A 22,205-nucleotide genomic window follows, 5' to 3' on the forward strand; every position below is an offset into this window, starting at 1 on the left:
ATACTTGCCATCTAAAATATTCACAGTTGTCACCCCCTCCCGGGAAACGTTCCCTGACTAGTGGGGTTCGTTTTGTTAATCCCACCATCATCTTCTATGGTGATAGACAAAAGGATTAGATCTTGCAAAAGTTTTCAAACAAAATCGTTTCATCCTAACTTCTCTTAATAAGTTCAAAATAGGTGAACCAACCTGCGGTTGGATGGTTAGAATGACAGTAATATCCCTAGCGCACTAGAGTTTAAGTACTAGATTGTCATCGGTGCTCACATTTTTTTGGATTTATTTCGGACCATTTTTGGATGTATGTTTAATGGGAGGAGACGATCCTATCCACTACAGAGGTATGTACCGGCTCAGTCCCTCGAAGGTGCTCATAGAGGTAGGGTATACATGCCTCCATTCATAGAGATAAGGGTATGTGCGTTATGTATAAGCGTGTGCATGTGTTAAAACAAAATTCAAAACACTTATTTTGGCGTCGCGGCGGTAGTCATCCCCTGCTAGTAAAATCCACCGGGGTCTCAGGCCAACTCCAGCGCACGACCCCAAACGGACGTCTGTTTTGCCCGAATTATGTCCGTTTGGGTAGGCCAATGGGGTCGTGAACGGGACTTTCCTGGGATGCGCCGGCCGTGCGCCCAACGCGCAGACGCATCCCGTCCCCGTACATTTTTATTTTCAAGCACATATCTTTTTTCATCATTGATTTTTGATACATGGAAGTACATCACCAAATTTTTATTAGAAAAGTAAGACCAAAGAAAACAAGAACCACAAGAAGACATTTTAGAAGATAACCAACTTCCATAACTGCTCCTGTAAGTTGGATTAGTGCCTTCTCGATGCATTCATTGTTGATCTGCGGAGGCTCGATCTTGCGTGCTTCTTTCTTCTTCGAGTCTAAAGAAGTAGACGTTGCTTCCTCGCATCTAGTCTCATGTCTAGCCTCTGTTCTAGCAACACGTGCACTAGTCTCATCTCTCGCCTCTATTCTACCTAAAAGTGCACGAACATCTACTAAATTGCGCTCTATCAATATACCGATGTACTCTTTTCCCAATACTAAAAGTTGCATCCATTCTACACAACAAAAATTTAAGTTAGCATAACTAGTCAAATCCGAGAGCACAACCGAAGCTAAGTAGCACATACCCCATCGGTTGAGCACTTGATGAACACCCATCCGGGATGCTTCGGCGTTGTAGACACGCGGCGCAAGACCTTCTTTGGGAAGTGGTCGCACTTAATGAGTGGCAAGGGTGCGCCAACGAGCTTTTCGGCCAGCAACGAGCCCGGCCGATAGTCGTTCGTGTATCTGCCGGCGAACTAGAGGAGGAGTTAGTACCTGCATGCGGCATTGCGACCTTGCTTGGGCCTCCCGGCCCGGTGCCCGGCCAGTCCATGGCACGATGCGGCCTCCCGCAGCCGGGTGAGCTCAAGTCCGGCCGGATCCGCTCCAAATCCGACCGCCGGGAGCGCAAATCAGGTGGTCGTTGATGAGGACATAGACCTGGGGTAGGGAAATAGGCCTGACCTATACCTCCTACCTAAGGTCCTTGTCCTAGAAGCAAAGAGGTTCAAGAGTAAATAGAGGGGACCCAACAAAGGTGTCGAGTGTAATCTACTCGACCTACCATTCACTCGGAGACCCCCCTTTGTTTCTGTCACTCGACCACTAAACCACTCGACGTGCAGAAGACCTAAAGCCACTCCGCGCAGCAACGGTCGGGCATTTACTCTTAGACTTAATAGTCATTTATATTACTTTACTACAGACGTTACCTGTAACGCTCCTGCTTTATGAACATTGAAATCCTTGTAACGTGGGCTGGTCGGGGTCCTGGCGCACTCTATATAAGCCACCCCCTCCACTGGCACAAGGGTTCACACCCCCTGTAACACACACGCATATAATCCAGTCGACCGCCTCCGGGCTCCGAGACGTAGGGCTGTTACTTCGTTCGAGAAGGGCCTGAACTCGTAAAACTCGTGCGTACAGCTTCTCCATAGCTAGGACCTTCTCTTTACATCCCTACCCCCCCATTCTCCTGTCATACTTAGAACCACGACAGTTGGCGCCCACCGTGGGGCAGGTGTTTTAGCGACTTGTTGGAGAAGTTGCAATTTTTCCGATCCCCATCAACATGGTTTCAGGCGGAGGATTGACCGAGGGCCGAGAGATCCGTCTCGGCATGCTCGTGTTCGTCGCAGACGACTCCGCTTGGCTCCAAGAGGCTCCACTCGACGTCGAGGCGCTCCCTGTCCGCGGGGCAACGCACTTTCGCGTGTGCGTCCGCGGCGTCCTCCTGCGGCAGCCGTCGACCCAATATCGGTCGGCTCCTGTGGCGTCTTCACTCCCTGCAGCCCGCCGACACAAGCGTTCCGGTCGAGGCTCCAGCGGTGGGTGAGGCACGCGGTGGGTCGCCAGTCGGCCACCCTTCAAGTCGCGGCAATCGAGCCCGACGAAACTCTCTACGGCATGTTCGACTGGCTCCGTTGAGACCGCATCCGAGTGCGACAACAGTGACCCTGCAGCGGAAGTCCTGATGGTCAACGGACCGCGCAGTCCTCCTGGCTTCCCCCGCGTCGATGGTGGTGATGGCGGAGGCGATCCGTCGCGTGCCCACGAGGAGTACCGCCCTGAGCCCCTCTCTTCGCAGCAGAGGGAAGAGCTTTGCCGCCGTAACATGGATGCACTTCACACTCCTATCGTTGGAGAAACCCCCGAGGCCCGGGCCTTGGAGGAGGTGTGCCTGGCCAACTTGGCTGAGCGTACTCGACTGGAGAATCTCCAGCACGCACTCGACGAGCGTGCTCGGCAGCGAGTTCCTGAATCCAGTCGACGTCAACTCTTTCCGCCTCCAACCCAGGTATATCGAACTCCGATCCAGAATCTCACAGCTGCTGCCCGAATAGCAGAGTCGATTCAGCCTTCCCAGTCGGAGGCTGGTAGGGGTTTGATGCAGATCCGGGCTTTGCTCCGGGCGGCGGGGGAGCAGAACACATCTGTGTCACAGTCTCGGAATAGGATTCATAGTAGGTCCGTGATGGCAGATACAGTTCACTCGGCTCACGGCCCGATATCGCATCCAAGGCGTGAGAGACGTGGAGATCGACAGGATCAGTACAGGAACCGTGAGCAGTACGATCATCGTTGAGTACCCACGCCTCCCCCAAGGAGTGGGTCGTACGCGCCTCGGCAACACGATGACAGACGCCCTCACAGTGGTGGGCGAAGGATTCCAGTCGACCCCCGGGAGCCAGGCTTTGACGCGAGATCCATTCTTGTTCAAGGTCTGGTTGACAGGAACAGAGCACACAGAGATGGCCACGATAGAGATTACCCGACCGGCAGCAGGGTGCATGTTTCAGGTCCCGAGTGTTTCGGCAGAGCCATCAGAGCAGCAGTGATTCCTCCCAACTTCAGGTTGGTGACTGGAGTCAGCAAGTTCACTGGTGAATCCAAGCCTGACACTTGGCTTGAAGACTACCGAGTGGCTGTGCAGATTGGTGGTGGTAATGATGAAGTGGCCATGAAGCACCTTCCTCTGATGTTAGAGGGCTCGGCCAGAGCGTGGTTGAATCAGCTAGCACCTGGCAGTATTTATAGCTGGGAAGAGCTTGCCCGAGTATTTGTCAGAACATTTGAAGGTACATGCAAACGGCCAGCAGGGCTGACAGAGCTACAGTCTTGTGTGCAGAAGTCGAATGAAACTTTGAGAGATTATATCCAGAGATGGATCACGTTGCACCACACGGTGGAGAATGTGTCTGATCACCAAGCAGTTTGTGCCTTCAAGGAAGGCGTCGAGTATCGGGAATTGAATCTAAAGTTCGGTCGGACCGGAGATATGTCTCTGAGTCGAATGATGGAAATTGCCACCAAGTATGCTAATGGTGAAGAGGAGGATCGGCTCCGGAGTGGCAAGCACAAAATAGTCACCCACGAAACCGGGGGGGAACTCCAGTCGAAAGCAGAAGCGCAAAGCCGAGCCAGCTGCTCCCGGAGAAGCCTTAGCCGTGACTCAAGGAAAGTTCAAGGGGAAGCCCAAAGGGCGATGGAACCCCAAGAAGGTAAAAGATCAAGATGGAAATGATGTGTTGGATTTACCGTGCCACATTCACATCAAAAAAGATGAGGAGGGTAATCTCATTTACCCGAAGCATACCACTCGACAATGTCGTCTCCTAATCCAGCAATTCCGAGAGAAACAGCCCAAAGAGAAGGAGAAAGAGTCAGACAAGGTTGAGGATAAGGAAGAGGACGATGATGGTTACCCCCACGTCAATTCAACTCTGATGATTTTTGCTGATGTTGAGAGCAAAAGTCGACTGAAAGTCATCAACATAGAAGTGAACATGGTCGCCCCAGTGACGCCCAGTTATTTGAAGTGGTCTCAGACTGCCATTACATTCGACCAGTCTGATCACCCAACACACATAGCCACCCTTGGGAGGCAAGCGCTGGAGGTCGACCCAGTCATCGAAGGCACTCGGTTGACTAATGTTCTGATGGATGGTGGCAGCGGCCTGAATATACTGTATGCAGAGACCTTGAAAGGAATGGGCATTCCGATGTCCAGACTCAATGAAAGCCATATGAGTTTCCATGGAGTTATTCCTGGCAAGAAGGCTGAATCACTCGGCCAGATCGCGCTTGATGTGGTTTTCAGTGATTCCAAGAATTACCGCAAAGAAAAGTTGACGTTTGAAGTCGTCGATTTCCAGAGTGCTTATCATGCTATCCTGCGCAGGCCGGCTTATGCACATTTTATGGCTCGACCATGCTACGTGTACCTCAAGTTGAAGATGCCTGGTCCCAAAGGAGTGATCACTATCACTGGCAATCGGAAGAAGGCGAAAGAGTGCTTCCAGAAGGGCTCAAAGATCGCCGATGCACAAATGACAGTAGTGGAATTGCAAGAGTGTCAAAAGAACGCAGATCCGAGTGATTTGTTGCGAGCAAAGAAGCCTGCCACGGATTCAGCATTTCAGTCGTCTGGTGAAACGAAGCCGATTCATATTCACCCGACCGATCCCAATGGTGCTCCGACTCACATTTCGACAACGCTCGACTCCAAATAGGAAGAAGCGCTCATACAGTTCCTCCGTGAGAACTGGGACATCTTTGCATGGAAACCTTCTGACATGCCGGGTGTTCCCAGGGGGCTGGCTCAGCACCGTTTGCGAGTCGACCCAAAAGTGAAACCAGTCAAAGAACATCTTCGACGGTCCGCCGTACAGAAGAGAAAAGCGATCGGTGAAGAAGTAGCTCGGCTCCTAGCAGCTGAGTTTATCCGAGAGATTTACTACTCCGAGTGACTAGCCAATGTTGTCATGGTCCCCAAGAAGGATGACTCACTTCGCATGTGCATTGACTTCAAGCATATCAATCGGGCCTGCCTGAAAGATCACTTTCCTCTACCCCGCATTGATCAAATAGTCGACTCGACTGCAGGGTGTGAGTGCTTGTCCTTTTTGGACGCTTATTCCGGGTATCATCAGATCCGACTGTATGGACCCGATGAGATAAAAACAGCTTTCATCACTCCATTTGGGTGCTTCTGTTATGTCACCATGCCATTTAGCCTGAAGAATGCTGGAGCTACATTCGTGAGGATGATTCAGAAGTGTTTACTCACTCAAATCAGTCGGAATGTGGAAGCATACATGGATGACATTGTGGTCAAGTCACGTAAAGGTTCCGACCTGCTGGCTGACCTTGCTGAAACTTTTGCCAACCTCAGAAGGTATGATATCAAGCTTAATCCATCAAAGTGCACATTCGGAGTTCCGGGCGGAAAATTACTCGGTTTTCTCGTTTCCGAACGAGGGATCGAGGCTAACCCAGAGAAAGTTGGTGCCATTCTCCGAATGAAACGCCCTGTGCATGTGCACGATGTTCAGAAGCTTACAGGTTGTTTGGCTGCCTTAAGTTGATTCATTTCTCGCCTCGGTGAAAAGGCATTGCCTCTTTACCGACTGATGAAGAAGTCTGATAAGTTCAAGTGGACTCCTGAAGCTGATGCAGCATTTGCAGAGCTCAAAGCCCTGCTTTCCACCAAGCCGGTGCTTGCTGCCCCAATCAGCAAAGAGCCTTTATTGCTTTACATTGCAGCCACTGGACAAGTTTTCAATACAGTACTTATGGTCGAGCGGGAAGAAGAAGGAAAAGCCTATAAAGCTCAGCGCCCAGTATATTATGTTTCTGAAGTTTTGGCACCATCAAAGCAAAGGTATCCACATTATCAGAAGCTTGTTTATGGGATTTATATGACCACGAAGAAGGTTGCACATTATTTCTCTGACCACTCCATTACAGTCGTCAGCGACACTCCATTATCAGAGATTCTAAACAACAGAGATGCAACTGGTCGAGTGGCAAAGTGGGCGATTGAACTTCTTCCCTTGGATATCAAGTTTGAGGCAAAGAAAGCTATCAAGTCCCAAGCAATAGCAGATTTCCTCGCCGAGTGGATCGAACAGCAACTGCCGACTCAAGTCCACTCGGAGCACCGGACCATGTTCTTTGATGGTTCCAAGATGCTGAATGGTTCCGGTGCTGGGGTGGTACTGGTATCCCCCCGAGGAGACAAGCTCAGATATGTTCTCCAGATTCACTTTGATTCCTCCAATAACGAAGCGGAATATGAAGCACTCTTATATGGGTTACGTATGGCCATCTCACCCAGCGTCCGTCGCCTCATGGTCTACGGCGACTTAGATTTGGTAGTCAATCAAGTGATGAAGGAGTGGGACGTCAGAAGCCCAGCTATGACTGGTTACTGAAATGCGGTGAGGAAGTTGGAAAAGAAGTTTGAGGGGTTAGAGCTCCATCATATACCCCGACTGAAAAATCAAGCAGCCGATGATTTGGCAAAGATAGGTTCCAAGAGGGAAGCCATTCCCTGCAACGTGTTTTTGGAACACATTCATACACCTTCAGTTCAAGAAGATCCTTTCACTGAAGAGCCCCCCACAGCCTAAGAGCGCCACAGATCCGACTGAAGTCGAAGTCCCAGTCGTGGCCGACCTAATCATAGAGGTTTTGGTCATCACTCCCGACTGGACAGTGCCATACATTGCGCATATCCTTAGGAAAGAACTCCCAGAGGATGAAGAAGAGGCTCGACAGATCGTCCGTCAATCCAAAGCCTTTACTGTGATAAAAGGACAACTGTTTAGGGAAAGTGTAACTGGAGTCAGCCAGAAATGCATCACACCAGAAGAAGGTCGAGTGATCCTCAACGACATCCACTCGGGGACCTGTGGTCATCATGCGTCCTCTCGGACCATTGTGGCCAAAGCATACCGAGCCGGATTTTATTGGCCACGAGCAACTGAAATGGCGAAAGATATAGTTGACAAATGTGAAGGCTGCCAGTTTTACTCCAATATGTCCCACAAGCCTGCGTCAGCCCTGAAGACTATTCCACTCGTCTGGCCCTTTGCCGTTTGGGGGTTGGATATGGTTGGACCCCTGAGGACTGGTAGGAGCGGCTTCACTCACGTGCTTGTAGCAGTCGACAAGTTTACCAAGTGGATTGAAGTCAAGCCTATCAAGAATCTTGAAGCCAGTACTGCCGTCAGCTTCATCAGAGAATTGACATTCAGATATGGTGTTCCGCACAGCATCATCACTGACAATGGGTCGAACTTTGATTCTGATGAGTTCAAAGCCTTCTGTGCTTCCCAAGGCACGCGAGTCAACTATGCTTCAGTCGCCCACCCCCAGTCGAATGGACAAGCAGAAAGAGCAAATGGCTTGATTCTCAAAGGACTGAAACCCCGACTGATGCGTGATCTGAAACACGCAGCAGGCGCCTGGGTCGATGAACTTCCATCAGTTCATTGGGGATTGAGGACAACTCCCAATCGGTCGACTGGCCGAACTCCATTCTTCTTGGTTTATGGAGCTGAAGCTGTTCTACCGAGTGACTTGCTTCACAATGCACCCCGAGTCGAGCTCTTCTCTGAAGATAAAGCAGAACAGGCCCGGCAGTACGCAGTCGATCTCCTAGAGGAGGAAAGAGAGATGGCCTTAATCCGGTCGACCATTTATCAGCAAGACTTGCGTCGATTCCACGCCAGAAACGTGAGGGGCCGAGCCTTTCAAGAGGGAGACTTGGTTCTTCGAGTGGATCAGAAGAAACCACACAAGATCGCCCCTGCTTGGGAAGGTCCCTTCATTGTCACCAGTGTTCTCCACAATGGAGCATACCATCTTTACAATGTCGAGCATCAGAAAGACGAGCCACGGGCTTGGAACGCGGAGCTGCTCCGCCCCTTTTATACTTAAGTACTCATTCGGATGAGATGTAATAAGAAGTACCTTTGTAGTTTGTTTATCAAAGACAAGAGCTTTACAGTCTTCCTAAATGGTTGTTGTTACTTTTGTTTACGTCTGAAATCCCCCAGTGGGTGACTTTGCCGCGAATCCGTTTCGCCTAAGTTTGAAAAATCCTACCGAGTGGTGAGCAAGCCTCTCACTCGGGGACTTAGCCGTGAATCCGTTTCGCCTAAGTTTGTAAAATCCTACCGAGTGGAGAGCAACCCTCCCACTCGGGGGCTTAGCTGCAGTCCAGTACTCGCCTAAGTTTGAAAAATCCCACCGAGTGATGAGCAAGCCTCTCACAGGGGCTTAGCTGCAGTCCAGTACTCGCCTAAGTTTGAAAAATCCCACCGAGTGATGAGCAAGCCTCTCACTCGGGGGCTTAACTGCAGTCCAGCACTCGCCTAAGTTTGAAAAATCCCACCAAGTAATGAGCAAGCCTCTCACTCGGGGGCTTAGCTGCAGTCCAGTACTCGCCTAAGTTTGAAAAATCCCACCAAGCGATGAGCAAGCCTCTCACTCGGGGGCTTAGCTGCAGTCCAGTACTCGCCAAAGTTTGAAAATTCCCACCGAGTGATGAGCAAGCCTCTCACTCGGGGGCTTAGCTGTAGTCCAGTAGTCGCCTAAGTTTGAAAAATCCCACCGAGTGATGAGCAAGCCTCTCACTTGGGGGCTTAGCTGCAGTCCAGTACTCGCCTAAGTTTGAAAAATCCCACCGAGTGATGAGCAAGCCTCTCACTCGGGGGCTTAACTGCAGTCCAGTACTCGCCTAAGTTTGAAAAATCCCACCGAGTGACGAGCAAGCCTCTCACTCGGGGGCTTAGCTACAGTCCAGTACTCGCCTAAGTTTGAAAAATCCCACTGAGTGATGAGCAAGCCTCTCACTCGGGGGCTTAGCTGCAGTCCAGTACTCGCCTAAGTTTGAAAAATCCCACCGAGTGATGAGCAAGCCTCTCACTCGGGGGCTTAGCTGCAGTCCAGAACTCGCTTAAGTTTGAAAAATCCTACCGAGTGGTGAGCAACCCTCCCACTCGGGGCATAGCTATAGTCCAGTACTCGCCTAAGTTTGAAAAATCCTACTGAGTAGTGAGCAACCCTCCCACTCGGGGGCTTAGCTGCAGTCCAGTACTCGCCTAAGTTTGTAAAACCCTACCGAGTGGTGAGCAACCCTCCCACTCAGGGGCTTAGCTGCAGTCTAGTACTCTCCTAAGTTTGAAGTCCATCCCTATGCGCAAGGACGACGAGGTGCAGGTCGACTGCAACCTTCTCCTTCGGAGCTGCGCCACAAGTACAATGTGCGCTCCATCCCTATCCGCAAGGACGACGAGGTGCAAGTCGACTGCAACCTTCTCCTTCGGAGCTGCGCCAGAAGTACAACGTGTGCTCCTGCCCTATCTGCAAGGACGACGAGGTACAGGTCGACTGTAACCTTCTCCTTCGGAGCTGCGCCACAAGTACAACGTACGCTCCATCCTCGTCCGCAAGGAGGACGAGGTACAGGTCGACTGCGATCTCCTGCTCAGAGCTGCATGTCAAGTACAAAGATTATTTCGAGTGAAGAGCCAAATCAACTCGAAGGCAAACACAAGCATATTCAGAGATAAACCAAGTTCAAATAAATCCTAAAGTTCCGGACGACGGATCAAAAGTATTCGAGCACCAAGCCTGAAGAAGTTTAACAATTACACAATCACTCGGCATTCCGAGGCAAATAAAAGTGGAGCATAATGTTTTTCGGTCACGCGTCAGGAGAAGGACTGGCTGGGTCGCAGAAACTGTCAAGGTCTATGATGTCTGCAATGCGAGTGGCAGCATCAAGAAAAGTGTCCATGAAGGATTGGAAGGTGTGCCTCTTTGTGTTAGCAACCTTGAGCTCCGCCAGCTTGTCTTCTTTGACATCTTTGCAGTGCACTCGGACCAAGGACAACGCGACATCAGCGCCACAGCGAGCACATGACTTCTTCCACTCTTGCACTCGGTCAGGTATTTGATTCAGTCGAGCCATCAGAGACTCGAGATCTTGAGACAGTTCCGCCTGAGGCCAGAGTTCAGCATCAACCCGAGTCATCGCTGCCTTCAAGCGAGCAAGATAAGCAACAGCGCTGTCCATGCGAGATTCCAACCGCAGCACATTCATCGCAACATCATCCTTAACTGGACAATTTATGGGATCGAGACCCGTCTCGACCCACCCAGTTTCCGCTTCAAAGTCTTGCAAAGCTCTGCATAGTCGAGTAAACGATGAGTCGACGATATAATCAAGCTGGACAGTCGGCCGTAATAAGTCAGTCAATCATCAGTACCTTCAAGTTTTAGGACCAGCTTTGCAGCAAGCTGGCCCAGATAAGACTCCAACTCGCCCTTCTTGGCCTTGAGACTCCCAAGCTCGTCAGTCAGCTTGTCCTTGTCTTTCTTCAGTCGCTCGACCTCCCGATTGGCGTCAGAGACAGCAGCCTTCAGTTTGGAGTTCTCCTCTTCTAACTTACCGACTGAAGCAAGCTTCTTGTCAGCAAGCGTCGTTTTCTCTCGCGCTTCCTTCTGTGCAGCAGCAAGATCCAGATCCTTCTTCTCCAAAGCCTGCTTCATTTTCTCTAAAGAAATAACATTCTTCAGACGGGCTTGGAGTTGACGGTTTTCACTACATACATCTGCTCGAGTGGAGTCACTCGGTTCAAAAAATGGAAAGGAGAAGGGCCGGCAGTGAGAAAGACAGTTGTTGATTGGTTACCTCCCATGGCAGCTACTTCATCACGAGCAGTCTTGAGATTCTTCATGGCCAATTCCAGATCAAGGTTGAGGCTGATTTGCTGCTTGTTCATTGGGGAAAGTTGAACCCCAAGATCACAAGATTTATGCAGTTTAAGCCATATCAGTTGACCAGGATAAAAAGACATCACAGTGATAACTACTCTAAGACTACCGCCGAATCAAACATTCAACGGCAGTCTCGGGGACTACACCCAGTGGGTGCACTTGGCGTGCCCCCACTGGTTTGAATAAACACTCGACATGGTCTGCCCAGTGCGAGAGTAAAAAAACAGTTCCCAGACCATAGTCGACTGCCCGCAGTCAACTACGGTCTCGGGGACTACACCCAGTGGGTGCACTTCGCATGCCCCCACTAGTTCTGGTGTCATTCGACTTAGCCAGTCCAGACCGAGTGACAAAATTCAGATTCTCAGACCAAAGTCGACTGCCCGCAGTCAACTATGGTCTCAGGGACTACACCCAGTGGGTGCACTAAGAGTGCCCCCACTAGTTCAAAAATTCAATCCAAGACGACTCAAATTGACTCGTGCAACTTCAAAACAGTCACACCCCAGTGGGTGATCGGACGAGAAATATGATCAATCGGAAATCAACTAACCTGGACATTGGTCTGCAGAGCAGCTCCGGTGTTGAAGGCCACCTGACTAGCCTCATACACCACTTTCATCTGCCCCATCACAAGGTTCAACTGAAGAAGAGCTTCCTTGGCGGCAGACGGTGGGTCGTCCGGGGTTTGCTACGCAGTAAAAAGCGATGATGGCAGAGCAGTCGGAGCAACCGCTGGGTCTGATGCATGGGGTTGTATTGGTACAGCAGAAGTCTGAGCAGCTGATCCTGATGGGCAATCAGTCGACAACGGGATAGCAAAAGTGACATTGGTACGTGCCGGATCTGACGATCGCTCGACGGCCATCCCAGGCATATCAGTCGACTGAGGAACCTGGGCCTCAGGCGCTTTCCCGCTTAGTTCCTTGTCCCTCCTCCTCCTTCCCCTCAGCGGCACTTCTTCTTCATCGTCCGGGAGCACAACAACGTCCCATGGCGCTGCAACAAACAGAGAAAGTCAAGGAGATAGCTAACAAACAATCCAGTCGTCCAAATAAACTCGAGTCGGGCAAACTTACTAGCTTTGGAGGTAGATGCGTCGTCGGTTTCCTCGTTATCTGGGGTCTTGTCGATATCCATATCAGTCGCAGCCAAGGCCGGGCTGCAAAGGTTCATCATCCACTTGGCCAGTACAAGAGAATCGGTCAGAACAAGAAAATATGGAGAGAACATTTACCCAGAAGCAACAGGAACGTCCATCTTGATCCTAGGCAAGGTCTTCTGAGCCTTCGAAGGATTGATCTTGGGCTGCTTGGTGACCTTCTCAGCCAATTCTGGAATTGAAGACCGAGCATGCTTTTGAGATGGAGTGCTCGAGGCCACAGCCTTGCTGCGCCTGCCCGCGGGATCATGGCGCTGCATGGATCGACGTTCAGAACGAGGTGGTGTGTCGGCTACCACCTCGTCGTCCGACTCATCGCTCTCATCTTCATCATCGTCGGCTGGTGACTCACACTCGCCGCTCTCCTCCGCGTTGTCCTCGCCTTCATGGTACTGCTCCAGAGCTTGTTCGCCATTGGGCATTGAGTACATCTCTGTATAAATCTACAAAACAAGTAGCCGAGTGGAAATCAGTCGGAACAACAAACAGTCAGAAAACACATCCAAATTCAATCAGTTGTAATGGCCAAACCTTGTCTGGCTGGTTGCTGTCGCTGAAAGGTTTGACTCTCCTGGCGCCCCTGGGGTTGTCCTTGTTCCCGGTGATGCCGCTCGGCCACTCGGCCACCGTTTTGGCCATCACCTCCTCCGGATGAACCCGAGTGGTCACGAGCTTGGAGTGGTTGAATGCGCCGACTGAGAAACACCTCCAGTAGATCCATGCCGGTGACACCTTGTTTGAGCAGTCGAACTACCCTCTCGACCAACATGCCCGTCTCCGCCTTCTCCGCGGCGGTCACTTTCAACAAAGATGGAGTCTGAACACGATCAAAAGAGAAAGGGGGAAGTCCAATTGAGTGGCCTGGGGTCGCGATATCCTGGCAATAGAACCAGGTCGACCGCCAGCCCCTGACCGACATAGGGAGAGTCATCGGAGGGAAGGAACTCCTCTTCCTCTTCAGAATACCCAGACCCCCACACATCTGGATAACATGGGTTTTCTCGTCGTTCGAGTTCGCTTTCTTCACTGATTGGGAGCGGATAGTGAACATGTGCTTGAAAAGACCCCAGTGCGGTCGACACCCCAGGAAATTCTTGCACATGGACACGAATGCGGCAAGATATGTGATGGTGTTGGGAGTAAAATGATGGAGTTGAGCCCCGAAGAAATTCAAGAAACCTCGAAAGAAGGGTGTGGAGGAAGCGAGAAGCCGCGGTCGACATGGGTGGCGAGCAGAACACACTCACCCGGTCGCGGCTGTGGCTCCGTTTCCCCCTCCGGCCGCCGCGCAGACTCGTGGATGATCAGCCCTAGCTCGGCCATATCGTCCAGGTCTTCCTGCTGAAGTGAAGATCGGATCCAATCTCCCTGGATCCAACCCGACGGCAGCCCCGAGTGCGATGAAGATCCCCGATTCGTCTTCTTGCTTTTCGCCGCCCCCGTCGCCTTCTTCGCGCGTTCCAGCGCCGCCGTTCTCTCCTTCCCCTTGGCGGCGGAGCGGCGGCATCGAGGGTGGAGAAGCCGAACAAGGTAAAGGAGCAAGAGGAAGAAGAGGGAGAATGGGCACGAACAGAGCGGACGCCTCGGCCTCGCCGCTTTTAAGGGCCTACTTCCGAGTGGCTGACACGTGGGTCCGGGCGATCCTGTCAAATCCCTTAACAGTCGCACACGGGATACGTGGCGAAAAAGGTGGCGCAAAAATCGAAACACCCTGCTTATCCACTCCGCTCACCACGGCGCGCTCCGCCTGGCGCGCTTCCACCAAAATTTCGAATCCCGCAAAATCAGGGATCCTCTACAACTGATCATGCCAAAGATTCCATGTCAAAGATAACACTCGACGGATGACGTTATAAAACCAGTCGGTCATTTCTGAATCTATCAAGGCGACTGAAACGAAGCCGAAGTTCCAACAACTGGCATCCATTTGGAGATGAAAGCAAGAGCCAGAGCAAAGTCAACTTCAACCTTCTTTTCACTCGGACCTCAATCCATTCGGGGGCTAATGATGAGGACATAGACCTGGGGTAGGGCAATAGGCCTGACCTATACCTCCTACCTAAGGTCCTTGTCCTAGAAGCAAAGAGGTTCAAGAGTAAATAGAGGGGACCCAACAAAGGTGTCGAGTGTAATCCACTCGACCTACCATTCACTCGGAGACCCCCCTTTGTTTCTGTCACTCGACCACTAAACCACTCGACGTGCAGAAGACCTAAAGCCACTCCGCGCGGCAACGGTCGGGCATTTACTCTTAGACTTAATAGTCATTTATATTACTTTACTACAGACGTTACCTGTAACGCTCCTGCTTTATGAACATTGAACTCCTTGTAACATGGGCTGGCCGGGGTCCTGGCGCACTTTATATAAGCCACCCCCCTCCACTGGCACAAGGGTTCGCACCCCCTGTAACACACACGCATATAATCCAGTCGACCGCCTCCGGGCTCTGAGACGAAGGGCTGTTACTTCCTCCGAGAAGGGCCTGAACTCGTAAAACTCGTGCGTACAGCTTCTCCATGGCTAGGACCTTGCCTTTACATCCCTACCCCCCATTCTACTGTCAGACTTAGAACCACGACAGTCATGGTTGGGTAGCTCGAGTCCTCGAGGGCTGAGACAAGGGTTGGGCCGAGCGTTGTAGCGATCCGACCTCAGACGGTCAAATCTCTGTGCATAAGTGTCATCCCTGGATCGGTAATGCTGACACACACACAATACTCAAAGGATTTATAACAGAGTGCAATCACACACTTATTACATCGAAATGTCTCAAAGAGAACTTATTTCAATAATATGGCTTAAGGCTATCTAAACAAGATAACTGCGGAAGCATCAAAGGTAAATGAGTCCATCAACTCCAACGGCATAGCTGAGTGCACGACAATGACCTAGCGCACCTTACTCTTCGCCCGAAAAGTCTGCAACATAATACGTTGCAGCCCGAAAACGGTTCAACACATGGAATATGCTGGCAGAATAACACTGTAGAGCAATGAACAAGATAAATGCTAACACCACATGCATATATGGCTGGTGGAAAGCTCTAGGTTTATTTTGCATAAAGCCAATTTTCCCTACTGCAAAGGGATATATTTTATTTAACTACAAAGTTTGTTGAAAACATTGAGAAGGTTCCTCCAACTAAATCCCAAAATAGTAATCATTAACCCAATCAAATTAATTAAATAAAGTGTTGAGATCAACATGATAATCCAGATACCAGAGACTCAAGATGTCCATAACCAGGGACACGGCTAAGCATGATTAAATTGTACACTCTGTAGAGGTTTGCGCACTTTTCCCCACAAGACTCGATCTCCTCCGTTGGATTTCTCGCACTACATGGTGTGTGAGAAACGGATGACCGAGACACAGTCTTCAGAAGCATTAATTCTTTACTCTGGGTAGATAGTACCACCTACATCCCCTACATCTGCTAGCCTACCACTGAAAGAGGTCACGCAACATACTCAACTATGCCAGAGCCCATAATGGCTTGTGGCTACACACGGAAGTTTCTAGCATGAATAACGTTATGATCCCTTTGAGCCTGGGTGGCGAACCATAGGATGATCACACGGGTACTCCGGGATATCCTAGGACAACACTGGATTCTCCAGGTGCCCGCAACCAATCCACCCAGATGTGTATTAAAGTAGCCACCTTAAGTTAACCATTAATTAACAACTCTCACACTACCATGGATCACTCAAGCAAAACAATGTCTACGAGCATAGCATAACAGTACAAGCATAATGTAGAAGTAACTCCCAAGGTTTGAAATAAAGGACAATAGGTTCTACCTCATCAACTACTTCCCAGACGCACATGTTAACAAGATCCTACTCATGCAATGTTTGAAGGTTGAAACTAATGCATAAAAACTGGGTAATAAAGGGATATGATCAAAGTGTTACTTGCCTTGCTGACGATCTGCAAACCCTAGAGACTCGTAGTAGCACGCTTCACACTCCAGAAATTCTATCGCAAACAAACAATAGAATACATAAGCACTCAAGCATAGATGCAAGGGTAAAACTCAAATAAATAGATCCCAACTGAAAGTTCAACTGAAGAGCTTCGATATGCAAAAAGAGTCAATCAAATCGGAGCTACGAAACTCAAACTACGATCAAAAAGAAGTTCGAATTCAAATCTGCTTGAAACCAAATTTTAAATTGTCAAAATCATGTTCTAGTTGGTTAACTAGAAAGAGGGGTTCGAGACGAAGATTTTGGCGTTGGTTTAACTGGATTTGGACAAACATTGAAAAGTTGCGAGGGTTTGAAGATCAGGTGCTAATCGGCGATAAAAATAATCACGGATAGGTCCCTGGCCGAAAATAAAATAAAAAGAAAAAGACTAACGAACGTTCATTACTAGATACAAACGAACGAACACGTTCGCGAACAGATGCGTTCGGGCGAACGTCCGCTACTTAGTGAAACAAAAAAAACCGATCTAGATCTAAACCAAAAAAAACGGCGATGGTTTTTACCGGTTCGCGGGCGGCGGGTCAACGGCGGCGAGCGCGGCTCCGGCGAGATCCGGCGCGGGCTGCGGGTCAACGGTGGTGGCTCCGGCGGCGCGGGGCGGTGGTGCGGCGTCAGCGGGGTGGCGGCGGCGGCTTGCGGCGGCGGCGCGGCTCGGCGGCGGCTTCAGGCGGCGGGGCTGGGTGGAGGAAGCGGCGGGGTTGGTGGCGCTTATAAAGGCCTCGGGAGGGGGGCGACTTGGAGGCGAAGCCGGGCGGCGGCGGCGGCACACCGGACTCCTAGGAGTCCGTGCCGGCTACGGCGACGGGAGGCGGTTGGCGGCGAGGCCTGCTGGGCTGTTGGGCCTGCTGGGCTTCGGTCCAGTCGGTCCGAACTCTTTTTTTTAAATAAATTCCGCCGAAAAAAAATCGTAATAAAATATAAGAAAATTCTAAAAATGCCAAAAACAATTTTCACCGTCTAAATAAAATATTTAAAAAAAGTGACCATTTTTCTGGCCTAAAAATGCAATTTTGAAAAATGCATATTTTTCTAATTCGAATAAAATATCAAATAAAATCCAAATAAAATATTTATTTGATTTGAACATTTTTCCTCCAGTATTCCTCTCTTTTTGAAGAAGCCATATTATCTTCTCTCTTTTATTTTCATAATTGAAATATTCGGAGGGAAAAATATTAAAACCAAATTGATCCTCTTTTCAAATTTGAGAAAATTTTAATATGAAAATAAATGAAATCTCCAACTCTCTCCTTGGGTCCTTGAGTTGCTTAAGATTTCTAGGATCACAACCAAAATGCAAATAAAAATATGATATGCATATGATGACCTATGTATAACATCCAAATTGAAAATTGGGATGTTACAAACCTACCCCCGTTAAGATGAATCTCGGCCTCGAGATTCGGGTTGGCTAGAAAATAGGTTTAGGTGGTCTTTCCGTAGGTCTTCCTCTCGTTCCCATGTGGCTTCATCCTCGGTATGGTGGCTCCAGTGAACTTTGCAAAACTTGATAACCTTGTTGTGTGTAACTCGGCTGGCAAACTCAAGAATCCTGACGGGTTTCTCCTCGTAGGTTAGGTCACTGTCCAACTGAATTGCTTCCAGGGGCACTGTATCTCTCAGAGGAATATCAGCCATCTCTGCATGGCACTTCTTCAACTGGGAAATGTGGAATACATCATGAACTCCTGACAATCCTTCGGGTAACTCCAACTTGTAGGCCACTTCTCCCATAAGTTCCAAAACTTGGTATGGTCCGACAAATCTCGGGGCTAACTTTCCCTTAACTCCAAATTGTTTAACTCCTCGGAGTGGTGACACACGAAGATATGCTCTGTCTCCGGTTTCATAAATTACCTCCTTTCGTTTAGTATCGGCATAACTCTTCTGAATGGACTGAGCTACCTTCAGTCTATATCGAATCAACTTAACCTTTTCTTCAGACTCCTTGATCAGATCCGGTCAAACAACTGGAGGTCTCCAACTTCATCCCACATTAATGGTGTTCTGCACCTTCTTCCATACAAAGCTTCGAAAGGTGCCATCTTCAAACTAGCTTGATAACTGTTGTTGTATGAGAACTCTACGTAAGGCAGATTGTCATCCCAACTAGATCCATAACCTAATGCGCAGGCTCCCAACATGTCCTCCAGAATCTGATTGACTCTCTCTGTCTGTCCATCTGTCTGCGAATGAAAGGTTGTACTGAACTCTAGCCTGGTACCCAAAGTCTGGTACCCAAAGGTTGTACTGTGTTCCTCTATCTGATACGATGGTCCTCGGAACTTCGTGCAGACATACGATCATGGTCATATATATCTTGGCCAACTTCGCACTCGTATAGGTGGTTTTTACTGGGATAAAGTGAGCCACTTTGGTCAGACGATCCACTACTACCCAGATAGAATCATATCCTGATCGGGTCCTTGGTAATCCGGTGATAAAATCCATGCCAAGCTTGTCCCACTTCCATTCGGGTATCGGCATAGGCTGCAGTAATCCTGCTAGCTTCTGATGTCCTTCCTTCACTCTCTGACATACATCACACACGGCTACATACTCGGCAATATCCTTCTTCATACCTGTCCACCAGAAACACTCCTTCAAATCCAAGTACATCTTGGTGTTTCCGGGGTGAATCGAGTATGGCGAATCGTGGGCCTTCTGAAGTATTAACTTCCTGATCTCTGCATTATTGGGTACATATACACGGTCCTCAAACCATAATGTTTCGTGCTCATCCTCATGAAAACCTTTGGCTTTTCCCTTGCTCATCTTCTTCTTTATCTCGGCAATCTCCTTATCATCCTTCTCGAATCTTTCCCAATAATGTTGACTGAACCTCCATTGCTTCAACAAAACCCCGAGGAACTATCTCCAAACGAAGCTCCCTGAGATCTTCAGCTAACTCCTTTGGTAATCCTCCGCTTACGAGGGTATTGACCACGCTCTTCCGGCTCAAAGCATCTGCTACTACATTGGCCTTTCCTGGATGATAGTTCAGCTTCATATCATAATCCTTCATAAGTTCCAACCATCTCCTCTGCCTGAGATTTAGCTCCTTCTAAGTGAAAATGTACTTCAAACTCTTGTGATCCGTGTACACATCACAACGGTTTCCAATCAGAAAATGTCTCCAAGTCTTGAGCGCATGCACTACGGCTGCTAACTCCAAATCATGTGTGGCATAATTCAACTCATGAGGTCGAAGTTGTCGTGAGGCATATGAAACAACTCTTCCATCTTGCATAAGTACACCTCCAAGTCCTTGGCGAGAAGCATCACAATACACTTGGAAATTCTTGCGTATATCCGGAAGAATTAGCACTGGGGCTATAACCAAACGTTTCTTCAACTCCTGAAAACTGGCTTCACATTCCTTGGTCCATTTAAACTTGGTGTCCGTCTTCAACAATTCCGTCATGGGCTTCGCAATCTTGGAAAAATTCTCAATGAATCTCCGATAATATCCCGTGAGTCCTAGGAAACTGCGGATCTCTCCAACTGAGGTGGGTGCCAACCACTCAGTGACTGACTGAACCTTGGGAGGGTCTACTGCTATAGCTTCTCCCGATATAACATGTCCAAGGGATCCAACTTCCTTCAACCAAAACTCACATTTGCTGAACTTGGCATATAGCTGATGTTCCCTGAGCTTCTCGAGAACTAAACGCAAATGCTCCTTGTGCTCCTCTTCATTCTTCGACTATACCAAAATATCATCAACGAACACCACAACAAACTTATCCAAGAACTCCATGCACACCTTGTTCATCATGCTCATGAAATAGGTAGGGGCATTACTCAATCCAATTGACATAACCGTGTACTCATATAGCCCGTACCTTGTGGTAAAAGCTATCTTAGGTATATCCTGTTCTCGGATCTTTAGCTAGTGGTATCCTAATCGCAGATCGATCTTGGAGAATAATTTAGCTCCTTGCAGCTGATCAAACAAATCATTGATCATCGGTAGTGGGTATTTGTTCTTGATTGTCACTTAATTCAATGCATGATAATCAACAACCATTCTCAAAGATCCATCCTTCTTCTCAACTAAGAGCACTGGGGCTCCCCACGGTGACGAACTTGGTCGAATGTAACATTTCTCCAATAAATCCTTAATCTACTTCTTAATCTCCTCTAGATCATTTGCGGGCATCTGGTATGGCCTCTTTGATATTGGTCTGTTGCCTGGCAACAGCTCTATCAAAAACTCAATGTCTCGATCAGGCGGCATGCCTGGTAGTTCCTCTGGAAATACATCCGGGTAATCCTTCACAACAGGCACTTCCTCATGAATAACTCCTGAGAGGGAATTCACTTGGGTCCTCCCTGGAGCATGCCTGGATACATACTTGATCCTTTTTCCCTCCAGGGTGGTGAGCAGAATTGACTTACTAGCACAATCAATGTTTCCTCCATACTTCGATAGCCAATCCATGCCAAGTATTATATCCAATCCTTGTAACTCCAAAATTATTAGGTCTGAGGGGAAAACATGGCTACCAATGGTTAAGGGTAACCGATCGCAGCATCGGCTGGCCATATACTCTGCTCCTCGCGAGCTTACTAACATGGGTGACCTAAGGGCTAAGGTGGGTAACTTAAACTTGTCCACAAATCCCCTTGATATGTATGAATGCGATGCACCAGTATAAAAAAGAATGAGAGCGGTAAATGACTTAACCAAAAACTTACCGAGGGAGCCCTGGACTAAGGGGTCCTCGGGCGTCCGACCTGTTATCCTTTGGGCTGGACTGATGGGCTGTGAAGACATGAAGACCGAAGACTGTACCTGTGTCTGGATTGGACTCTACTTGGCGTGGAAGGCAAGCTTGGCAACCGACTATGTAGATTCCGTCTGATGTAACCGACTCCATGTTACCCTAGATCTCTCCGGTGTCTATATAAACCGGAGAGCGTAGTCTGGATAGACATATACACATTACCATAGTCATACAGGCTAGACTTCTAGGGTTTAGCCGTTACGATCTCGTGGTAGATCAACTCCTGTAACACTCATATTCATCAAGATCAATCAAGCAGGAAGTAGGGTATTACCTCCATAGAGAGGGCCCGAACCTGGGTAAACATCGTGTCCCCCGTCTCCTGTTACCATCGATCCTAGACGCACAGTTCGGGACCCCCTACCCGAGATCCGCCGGTTTTGACACCGACATTGGTGCTTTCATTGAGAGTTCCACTGTGCCGTCGACGAAAGGTTCGATGGCCCCTTCGATCGTCAGTAATGACGTTGTCCAGGGAGAAACCTTCTTCCCTGGATAGATCTTCGTATTCGGCAGCTTCGTACTGCGGGCCAACTCGCTCGGCCATCTGGAGCAGATCGATAGCTACGCCCCCGACCATCAGGTCAGATTCGGAAGCTTGAACTACATCGCGGACATCCGTGGAGACTTGATCTTCATCGGATTCAAAACCACGGCCACCGCTCCCCTTCGCCCCGATGAGCATGGCCTAAACCTGTCATCAGGCCCCCTCCAGGAGATAGCTCCTGCAACAACTCTGGCCTCAGATCTGGAGCAGATCGAGTCATCCGAAGATGGGAAGCTCAACCCCATCACGGAGGCTGCTGATCCCGTGGCGTTGGAGCCGCACACAGATTTTACTTCATATGATATCTGCATCAACGGAACCCCGGACTCGTCTCCGGCGACAAGTTCCGAACCCTACGAGACCGCGGATACCGAACTCGATCGGTTATCGATCTTCAAGTTCAGCGCCGCAAACGTCTTCCAACACTCGCCCATGGGCGATGTACTAAACTCACTAAAAAACCTATCCCTGGCAGGCGTCTCGCCGTCGAACTATGTTCGGTTCGAACTTGCGGCGGATGATGGAGAATTTTGCTTCCCACCTACCACCCACTTCATAG

The sequence above is a fragment of the Aegilops tauschii genome, chromosome 4 (assembly GCF_002575655.3).
Source record: "Aegilops tauschii subsp. strangulata cultivar AL8/78 chromosome 4, Aet v6.0, whole genome shotgun sequence".
Lineage (NCBI taxonomy): Eukaryota > Viridiplantae > Streptophyta > Magnoliopsida > Poales > Poaceae > Aegilops > Aegilops tauschii.